An 11,624-nucleotide genomic window follows, 5' to 3' on the forward strand; every position below is an offset into this window, starting at 1 on the left:
CACATACCAAATTTCAGACCAATAGAACAAATGATTTCAGAGGCGAAGATTTTTTGACAAAAAACCAACGAATTGCTGGAAAATACAAATATGCAAAATTTGAACTTCAGTTATCCTTAAGAACCTGCAACTGAACTAGCAGTTCCTGAAAAGAAGATGAATGTTGATGGAACACAGAGGATGGAGGACTGAGGACAATCCACTTATCTGAATAAAGCTCTGTGTCATTGACAGCAGGCTAAAATCTCACTTATGAAGCAGTCTGTAAGAAGTGTTGTGCTTCAGGAGCAAAATTAGTGTGAAAGGAAGATATTGTATAGCACTGATTCTCGGTTCTCACTACATGAAAGATGAAACACACATGCAAAGAAAATATCTGTAAAGGCATTTTTCCATCAAAAGTCACAATACTCAACATCGTCGAACTCTAAGGTGATGTTGAACTTGTTCACCCATAATGCAACTAACATTATGACACCCCCTGAAAAGAACTCACAAAAGATGATACAGTTCAAATTGGTAAATAGGTGCTTTAATTGAAATATATAGAGACCTCTTGCATGTGATAAAAAGAAATATGTTTGAATGAAATCTTATTTGAAATTCACAATGTTTGTGCTTGCAATTCAGTGAGAAGACTCAAAATCACCAACAAAGTTGCTGTTTTTCTGTATTGCCCTTTGCATGATAAAAAGTGAAACTGATAGCAGGCCATCACATTGACATTTCAGATCTTATCACATTTGAAGAAAATTACTGGACATACGTGGGTCATGGTGCACTTTCCTCAGTTCACACCTGCCAAAGTAATATTTCCAGACATAAAATAATAATGGCTGGCAAATTTTGATAATATCAGAAAGAAAGTAACATTGCATATATGTATGCTCAAATACATTGTCCTTGTGTCTAGGGATTAAAAAGCTATTTAAGTTTGTGAGAATTACATCATCATATCAATTTTACTCCTTTGTACATGTATGTATCATTTATATGAAGATGCAGTCCACATGGGGTTGGACTAATCATACCAGTGTGATAATTAATATGATCCTGCATTTGCATTGCCTGGGAGTAGTCTATGTGAAATTGTAGTCTCCTGTAAATGTTTGCTTTCCTAATGCTATGGTTCAGCTTTTAACATGCCATTTCAGTTATTTCCAGTCCCTGTTGTACAAACTTTTCCCTGTACTAGGTAATTTTCAGCTTCAGACTTTGTTACTGTGACAAAAATGCCTGTCAATGGCTTCTTCCGCAGCCTCAGTCAGTGGTACTTTTCATCCATGAATGTAGCATGCTTCCTTCCTATGGAAAGGTAAGAAATGAGAAATTGAACAATTTAAAAATTAGAGACATGAGGACACTGAACTTTGATCATTGTTTTAAACTCTTTATTACATGCTCAGGATGTCAGTTTGTTTCATCCTCTTTCTCCCAGGTGGTATTTATTTCTATGGTTTGTCTATGGAGCCTGGTAGAAAGATGATTATATGGATTCAAGATACTACCATGCATCAAAATTAGTGTTGTTCAATGATAGCCTACACTTGAGTATTAGCCCCTCACATTGTCTAATATTCTATCTAACCCATGATAATTCCTTCCTAAGCCCTCCCAAGTAAAATCCATGGCATGACTCTTACAAAGGAACCAGTTTTAAAGATCCCATTCAAAGCAAACAATCACACAGATATACCTTGTTAAAGCGAAGCAGTCTGCGGTACTGTCTCAGATTTTGAAGCACTGGGGTTGAATGGAGGGAGATCACTTGCTTAACTGACATAGTTTCTATGGAATTTAACTTGAATAATGCAATACAGTATAGATAAAAGCTACATTTAGCATCCACTACATCCTACTGAAAGGCCACTTTGAGACTGGTTTGATTAGCTGTAATACATAAACTACACATTTGTATAGACATCACAAAAACACACATCATTAGACAGTCTGATTTAAGTTTAAAACAGTACAATACACCTGTTACTTTTCTGATTAAAAAAAAATATTTTGTTTTTGTACCAACTTAACTATCTTTTCTCCTCCCTTGAAATGTCAAGTTTTCACCTCATCAAAGTGCACTGTGAATTTTGGTGTGGACTAAAATTAATTTGCTAACAATCACAATTTAAAATATGATGTATGCTGTCTTCACAAGTTGAACACTGGACATGCAACGTGCTTTTCGCAACAGAAGAAGACAGTACAGTTGGTACAATTGAGAACAAAATTAATAATAAATCATCAAAACTTACAGCTACTGTTCTGAGGGAACATCAAACACAGTGTCTGAGAGTTGTTCTGAATAGATAGGTTGCAGTCAACTAGGATTGTATAGTTTGTTTTGAAAAATGGTCAATATAAAAATGGTTTCACTGAATTTCCCTGGATACCACAGAATCTGGTTTTGATAATATGAATATATGCAACCTACATGTATTTATACACATATCTAATGGAACTCGGATGTGACAGGATCAGACTCAGAGATGGTGGAGATCTTTTCACAAAAGCAGTTTATACCTCACTTAAAAAGGGAAGAAAGGACAGGATAAAGGTCAAGAAGAGGTATTACTGCAGAAAACTTGGAAGGAGAATAAAATTCCAGAGTTTAATATCATCATTACTTCAACGTCAGTGCCACATCCAAGCTGCCATGAGTGAGAGGAACAAAGAAACCCTATCGATGATCATTCATCCCTCACAGAACTGTAGATTTCCCATAATTCATTGTGATTTGTATCCTCGGAGATACTTGAGTGAAGTCTACTATGTCTCCCATGTGTAGACAAATTCACAGACTATCTATCAAAATTTTGAAACGTACTTTTATGCACACCATTCTTCTCAATTCTCATTTTAAATAATTTGGAAAATTATGCATAATTGAGAGAGGAGATAGCATTTTTGTGAAATTTGCCAGAGATTGTCCTCAGCCATACAGAATAATGTGATGGAAAGTAGGGAGACTAGTTGCACCTGTTTTATGAAACAAAAGGATATTGATTTTTTGCAATGAAAATGACAAAAGAAGTTTGCATGCTAAGATTTCTGAGAGAATGACTCCTTCAGTTTGTCATAACTTGCTACCTAAAAAGTATGGCATTTGTAGTACCCGCAGAATGTGACATTTATGGTTGTTTAGTGGTTATTTTCAAAATTTCACTGAAATATCTAAACATACTTTTACTAGATATTATTTAAAAATTATTCTGATGCTGCACACTAGTACTTACATGCAGAACTGAAAAAGTTTTTAGAAAAGTTACCTTCAAGGATACAAATCAAAGAGTATTGTGGGTAATTTATTGTACTGTGTCCCTCTAGTGTGCATAAATGAGGTCTATATCTAGAAACATACTGACTGGCTGTAGGCCCTAATGACTGCAAGTTGCCAAAATAATTTCCCCTTAACTTAAGAATTAAAGGAAATTATTTAATTTCAGGTAACTCACAACTTAACAGGCAAACACATGTACATGTACTGTGTTGTCCTTACAACCACTCAGTACACTGGCAAGGCGTCAGTATATCATTAACAATTCACTGACCAGTTTTATATGGCTTCTCTTCCCATTTTCAGAAGAACATGGTGCTTTCTTTTCCTTTGCATCTTTTCCCTTGAAGCAAAGCAAAAAATAGCATACACCATGTATAAATCATTTAGCAAACTAAATTTTTTACCTGCAGTCATGTAACTCAATATCCATCTTAGAAATGCAGAGTGTCTGTATTTTACATTGCAGAAGAAGAGATAACTTATGAGCACTACTCAATCATGACTTGGGAACACCTGCCAGACAGTATCACTTTCCCACCTGCAGAGTCAGTAAAAGCATTATTGAGCAACTATATGTATTTTCAACCACTTGGCTTTATATGTTGTAACAGCTTTAGTCTGAAAAATCATGTGTACAGTATCTCTGTCTTCAGGGACCTTCAAATCTTCAAGTCTATGTTAAAATGCAATGTATGGGACATGTTTTGCTTCACAAGTTTTACTACCTTTTAGGTAAAAAAACAATTAACAAGGAGAATATTCCCAAATCATGATAGAGGAAAAGAAGGCTAAAAATGAGAAGCTTTTAAAAACACAGTAACTTTCATTCTCATATTTTCAAATGACTGAACGGGAGACTTGATCTACTTACAATGCCAATATCCTTCAGTTAAAACACTCTAGACTTTAATGAAGCCTGATCTTCCAGTCTATCAATTTCATGTTCTGTGAGCACCATGCCCTCAAGAAATTTGCAAGATGCAAGAACAAGAGCATGTGCAGCATTCTGAGACAGTTGATGAATCCCAGGCACCGGGAAAAAGTTTATTTACCAAACATGCACACGCTATCATGTTTGCAATTTTTCTTGGCAATTGATAGTTTCAGGTACATGTATATGGCACGTAGCCCCTGATATTTTAGGAGGGGGGTTGATGCAGTTGGTCTATATTAATAAATTGATGATGAGAAACCAACTTCATTTTTGGCCTAAAAGATTGAAAAGCAAACAAAGTGATACTTTGGAATGAAATTTATGTATAGTATACATGTAGTTCATCATGTAAGTGTTTGATGTTGATGACATCTTGTTTATCATTCTTTGAAGTGATCGGATTGATAGATATGCAAATGAGCCTCTGGTTATTTGAGTCCACAACTGCAGAAGTGCCTTTGCTCAACTACGACAAAACAAGGAAGTAACAACAACAAATGCATAAAATGGTCATATTTATTCCTATATGTACACACATACTGTTGCCCAGTATTTGTACCATGATAACATGACTTCTAGGTGCATGATACTATCTGAGTCTATCTGGCATATATTTATACTGCATTAGGAAAATTATTCAGAACTTACAATATCACTTTTATGATCAACATCCTTGGGACAGAAATTCATGACAGCGACCTCAGGACTGGGATCAATGGTAGTGTCCTAGGACAGGTATCCATGACAACATCTTCACCCAACTCTTATAGCTTTAAAAGAACAAATCACATGCACACCGAAGTGAGTTCAAAATGAAAGCTTGTGACTCTAAGTCTTTATCACCACTTCTACACCTTGGCACTTTCCCCCCCATGATTCAAAATAAATCAAGTTGATGAAGCCCTAAACTGCAACTTCTGTCACTAATTTAGCTACTGGACCCCATTAAAAGGTATAAAATTGTATTTTATAATCACAGTTCTCCACAGGCCCATTAAATGTGGCAGAGTGCTGGAATTACCCACTTACAAAACATGTAACAAAATACTGTATAAGACATGTAAGGCCACTTTGGGATGTGACTCTTCTTTCAACTCTGTATTTTTAAACCTTTCAGTATTTATCATTGTCAATACTCTTACGAAGTGTTTCAACTTCAAAGGACATTTTTTTCTAGAAAACTGACCGGTTTTATGCTACATGTAACTTCACTTGATACACAGTGAAGTTCCATGTAGTATTCTCGATTGCTTTTTGAGAGTGTATTTATCATGTGATCATCATGTCTACTGTGTAGAGTGACATATTGAGGAAAGTTGTGACAGGTACTTAAATTTTATGCAAATAGTATGCTAATATTTTTATGCTAAAATATGGATGAGGCAGCACAATTTTTCAATCCAATCGTGGAGACCATTGATGTTGCAATTTGCAAGATTTATTATATTACTATGTAAACAGAATTGCTATTCCCAATATGTCAGAGAATTTGCCACCTTGATGTTAAGAAGTGAACGGTTTCATTTGATTTGTGAATACAAGCTTTGGGGAGGGCAGAATTTGAGAAAAAAAAGGATCGGAGTGTCTCCTTGAATCTCATGCATACCAATCAACCCCGAGCCATTGCTCATAATCACTGAAGTCTCCCTTAGTTTAGTTGGTACAAGAAACATAGCTTTTGATTGTTATTGGGAATTGAAACATGCCATGAGCGTTAACACACTGAAATCTTGAAAATGTATTGATAGTACAGCATGCCAGGAAATAAAGATTGTTCATGCTTCCATGTAGATTTATTCTCAGCAAAGTCAGACACGCATCTGAATTAAATTCTGAGTGAATCATAAACCATAAGACATGGAACTTGGTACATGATTATGGAATGTGAAACATAAATAAGGCTTACCCCTTCAGCATTGCTGACTTTCTGATTAATTTTTTCCCAAAGGATATGCTCGTGAACTTTATATTTATAAGCCAAGACTTAGTTTCAAACTCCCAAGAACACTATAATATTAACACATAATCTAAGTATTCTTACTTCACTTGATGATATAATATAATAAAATCTCTTTCACCCACGCCCATAGAAAAACTTCAAATATATGTAGACAAAGAGGAATATATAGGGAAAGAGCATTCCTTAAGATACAACAATTATTGAATGTTTGGACTGGCCAAGGTATTCTAAGCTGGATTTGAATGCACATGTAGGCAATGTGACGCCAATGGTAAAGGCTTACATTCACTGGGAAAGGGCTGAACGAAGGATCATAGCGAAGGACCAAGGGACAACTGAACAAAAGAAGAGTGAGCTCTGTCTCAAAATATCTCCAGATTTCCATTGGAAGCACATGTTTGACATGGCCCAGACGCGCACGGTTTGCGCTTCCACTGAAAGATTAGAGATTTTTGGAGACACTGGCAGAGCTCATCCCGGGCTCGGAGTAAGTCACCTCGACACCTGTCCGTTTCGACCCCAACACTCTCTTGTCGCTAATTGTGTTCACCTCTACCTTGTCATATCTTTCTTGTTTCATGACGTTTTACTGAATATATCATGCATCTTTCCTGGGAAAATTGGCTTCTGAATAAACAATTAGCTGTTTCGATACACAAATGCAGAGCTCAGACACTTTTACGACCAAGCGCAGCGCGCAGACAGCTGTTCGTAGAGTTTGGTGACTTTGATAGACCCGGCCCTAGCCCTGTGTACAATGCTGTGTGTCCCCAGAGTTATACGGACCGGGAGGCCGATAAGGCCGGAACAAACAGCGTCGTACGCTGGGCTAGGACTGCGACCGGCCGTCTGCCAGTTGCGAGCTCGGCCAGTGCCCGCGCCGACCAACTCGGCCAGTGGGAGAGGTCGGCCACTTACATTTATATGATTGGGTACATTTTCTCTTCACATTCAAAAGTGATGTTATGATGTTATTTTGTTGAACATTCAGTAAACAACGAAAAGACGTTCCACTCTGACAAACACATTGGTGGCCCTCAGCCTTTCAGCAGATCGCGGGTAGGGCGTACGATCGAAAGGTACAAATTGGCAGTTAAACATTGCTGCGAATCCGTAGCCTTTGCCACTCGGGTAGCTTGGTCATTCCAAAAGAACATGCCAAGGACTGGCAGGGCTCGTTTTCGCAGCAAGCAGTAACAATGACTTAATCGTTGATCGTTGGATGAATAACGTTTTATGCTATGGTTTTTATGGTAGTAAATCGTAGGTTTTAAGGATTTTAATGGAAAGCAAAACACGATGTACCACATACACTGCGCAGCCGATTTCATCGTGTAGTTAGCGTTGAAGCGAGGTAACCTCCATGGGGAAGGAAGTTTGCAAACATCGCGCTCTTGAATGACATTGACATCGCTTTCACATTATAATTTTAGCGAGACCTAGAAAATAGAAGAACACTGTAGTCTCATCATATAACCATACTCCTACTGGCCGAACTCGCAACTGGCCGACCTCTTTTTTATTCGGCCCGGCCTGGCCCTGCATCAGAATTACATAGCGGCCGCCGTGGTATGCACAACGGCGGCCGCTGTGTTAACCACACACTGTGCCCTGAATACCGTGCTGTGTGTTCCCGGCGTCCCACCGCAATGTATCTGTCGAGCCCATTCAGGTGCGTTCCTGACGTTACAAGATTCAACTAAAGTCTTTCAAAGTGCTATTAGCATCGACAACTCTGAGGACATAATTTCGAGATGATAATGATACAAGTTTCATTCATACCGAAGTGGTCGAGACGGTCAGGGGCCTAGGGTCGGGTAGCTGCAAAATTGTAGCGCTACGGTGAGGCGGTCGGTGATTTTTGGTTTTTGCGACTTCGCTCACCAGTAGCGCTACAAGGCCGATGGCCCTGGGGAGTATCATATAAGCGCGTCGTACTCGACCAGGCGTTTTGATGTGGAATGCAACATATTTACTGCATTTGGTCGTACCGATTTATCACTACTGAAGACTAACAGTATACTGCACTAACTTTGTCATTTATGGGGTTTGGAATTTGTTCAAACACGACGATCGCGTTCCGAAACATTTCTTGGAGCAGTCATTACCAACTTCCGGTAATGCGGCTCCCACAAACACCGACGCCCCACGCTCAATGTTTTCAGAACGCGATCGTCGTGTTTGAACAAATTCCAAACCCCATAAATGACAAAGTTGGTGCAGTATACTGTTTAGTCTTCAGTAGTGATAAATCGTACGACCAAATGCAGTAAATATGTTGCATTCCACATCAAAACGCCTGGTCGAGTACGACGCGCTTATATGATACTCCCCAGGGCCATCGGCCTTGTAGCGCTACTGGTGAGCGAAGTCGCAAAAACCAAAAATCACCGACCGCCTCACCGTAGCGCTACAATTTTCAATCAATCAATCAATCAATCAATCTTTATTATACTCAACTCACACTAGCAGAGAGTGTGGTATGGTACATTCCAAAATTGGACAAAGTACAAAACTGAACACTTTCGAGAGTACAACAAAGTATCCAAGTTGTACAATAAGCAAACTGTTTAACAGTGGGAAGGCTACTGGAGGGTCAGCACAAATCAGTGTTCTTCAAGAATATAGCAAGATCTAGAAAATTATACTCCAAACCCTTTTAGGGCCGTTTCTTTTTGTGTGACACCGGAAAAAATGGAGCAATCTATTCCACTTTCCTGTAACAATATAACTCGTTCAGTGATAAACTTTTTACATGAGAATAATAAATGAAACTCATCATCTATTTCGTTGCTATCACATCTGAGACAAAGTCTATCTTTCAAAGGTAATTTTGGCTTTCTTTTTCCTACCCAATTCAATATTTAAACTATGATCACTCAATCTAAATTTCGATAAAGCTCTGCGAAGAGTAAATTTGACAAATTATTTAAGTATTTTTCAAAATAAAATCCGGTCTTGAAAGTTCTATATGTACGCAATTTATTACCACCTCCATTTTTTCGTGTATCGTTTGACATATTCTCTCTCCAAGAATTCAAATACTCGCTTGATATCTTCCTTTTTAATTTCTTGTTTAACTGGGCATATGATGTCACTCTTAAGGAGTTGAAGACATTCATATGATTGTAACTTCCCAAATTACAAAGAATAAAATTTGCCCAAGGGGAATTTATATCTATGTTTTCTTGAAGTGCCTGTTTCAGAATATGATTTCCTGGTAAACTATTTAACCTACACATATTTAATGACAGACATATAAAGATTGATCTTTAATGGAAATCTGCCCAATTCTGCTCTTATCCCTTCAAGTGGAGTACGTTTACTCACTCCCAAGATAAATCTGTAATAAGACATACACAGACCTTCAAGGCAATTATCAGTACTTGTAATTTCTGTTGCCCAGATTTCTGAAGCATAAGATAAAATTGGGACAATTAACGTATCAAAAATTTTCAAACAAAGCTTTGGGCTCAACATCTTTTCACTTAAAATTGACTTTTTGATACTGAATAAAGCTTTCATTGCTTTATTTTTAAGAGTAAACTGATTTTGCTTGAATTTTCCATTTGGTGTAAAACTATACCTACATATGTATACTGATTTACAGCTTCAATTACATTTTTCTCATAATAAAATGACTTCTTTATTAAACGGTTGCCTTATTGAAAACCATTGTTTTTGTTTTTTTGGTGTTTACTGAAAGACCCCAACTTTTACTAAAAGAATGTAACTTATTCAAACAATTCTGTAAACCTTCTGCAGATTTTGACATTAAAACTAAATCGTCAGCATATAAAATACAATTTAATTTAAGATCACCCATATCAACAGGAAAGTCAGAATGTCACCAAATATATCTGGAAGATCGTTAAGAAATATATGAACAATGTAGGTGAAAGATTACAACCTTGTTTCACCCCCCGTGAAGAAAGAAACCCATCCGAAATTTTGCTTGACGTTTTCACTTTATACTGAGTATTATCATACATGGACTTAACAACATTATAGAAATTACCCGTTATTCCTAATCTCTGCATTTTTAAAAATAAACCCTTTCTCCAAACAGAATCAAAGGCCTTTTTGAAATCAACAAATGCCACATAAAGATGATTTGATGAATTTTTAGTCCCTTTTTTGTATAATGTTTTATTGATTGCAGTCTTTAATAGAAACACACAATCAAAGTACGTCTGTTCTTTCTAAAACCAAACTGGCAAGGTGAGAAAAGATTTTTATCTTCAAGATAGTTGATGAGACGCTTATTCAAAATTGATGTGAACAACTTTGATAGACAACTAGAAAGAGCTATCGCTCTGTAATTACTTGGGTCAAACTTATCCCCAGATTTGTGAAGCGGAACCAATAATGTAGATTTCCAGATTTCTGGAAAATGACCAGTATCTAAAATGTGATTAAACAACTTCAGTAAGCTACTAATGCAAAGACCATCACTAGCTTTAATCATTTCATTTAGTATAGAATCCTCACCTGGTGCTTTTTTATTTTTCAGACATTTAATAGCTACTATTAACTCTGATTGTTTAATTGGGATATTAAGATATATATTCAATCTCCTTATTTTTTCCATGTCTGTTAATTCTTTAGATACTAATTTTTACTACTATTTTATACTAAATTTTTACTACTAATTTTGCAGCTAAGGGTCGAGTGACTTGTAGAAGCCGCTGCAGCTCACAAGTCACCCGCGACAAAATGGGGAAAGGTTATAGCTTCATAACAGCCGCATAGTGTCATATAGGAATACAAAGCAGTGGGCACTTACCACTATATCCTTCTCTAACTTGAACGAAAACCAGGAACGTAGTTAATGTTCGGTAGATGTACCACGTCTCTCCGGGACCGTGGCTGTACAGTCGATCCCGCTGGCTGAAGTTGTTTGCACTAGTTACTCACACATGGCAGACATAACCATACGAGCTCAGAATGTAGTGCGTGCCGTGTTGCGCTTGATTGACACGTTCAAGTTGCCAGTTTGGTGTAATTGTTTGACATTTAGCAATTACTATATTTTTAAACAATTGCTAAGTATGATGAAAATAGATGAAACTTTGAAATTATGGTCCGCTACCTCGCTACCCTTCGCTACCCAAAATCTCATTTGCATAAATGAATCGTGCCTCGAATCATGCAATAATTGATGTGGGTATGCATAGTAAAATTGCATACCACGCAGCACGCTGCGGCCTAGTTCTGCATGGCAGGGCTGTGTGTTACCGGCGTGACACGGCCTCTCGTATAACGCCGGTAACACGTACACAGCCCTGCCATGCAAAGCTAGCAGCGGCCGCTATGTATCGAACCACACACGTATCCCGTGGGTTTGTCCTCTAAACGGAGTGTGGCAAAGGCAAAAATACTCGGGTTGAAACACTCCGTTTAAATTCGAGGCAACGTTTTCACTAGTACCTGTAGAACGCGAACGCGCC

At 37.6% G+C, this 11,624-nt stretch overlaps 1 long non-coding RNA gene across 1 annotated transcript; it reads right to left on the reverse strand.

Annotated features, from left to right (window-relative positions):
• Positions 1-510: 510 nt before the first annotated feature.
• On the reverse strand, positions 511-11,150 carry LOC139138252 (uncharacterized). The gene is made up of 3 exons (XR_011553566.1): positions 10,961-11,150; positions 4,863-4,984; positions 511-1,305 (listed from the first exon to the last, which is right to left on the reverse strand). It is a non-coding gene; the product is annotated as an uncharacterized lncRNA (long non-coding RNA).
• Between the last annotated feature and the right edge of the window lie 474 nt (positions 11,151-11,624).

Source organism: Ptychodera flava, chromosome 8 (assembly GCF_041260155.1).
Source record: "Ptychodera flava strain L36383 chromosome 8, AS_Pfla_20210202, whole genome shotgun sequence".
Classification (NCBI taxonomy): domain Eukaryota; kingdom Metazoa; phylum Hemichordata; class Enteropneusta; family Ptychoderidae; genus Ptychodera; species Ptychodera flava.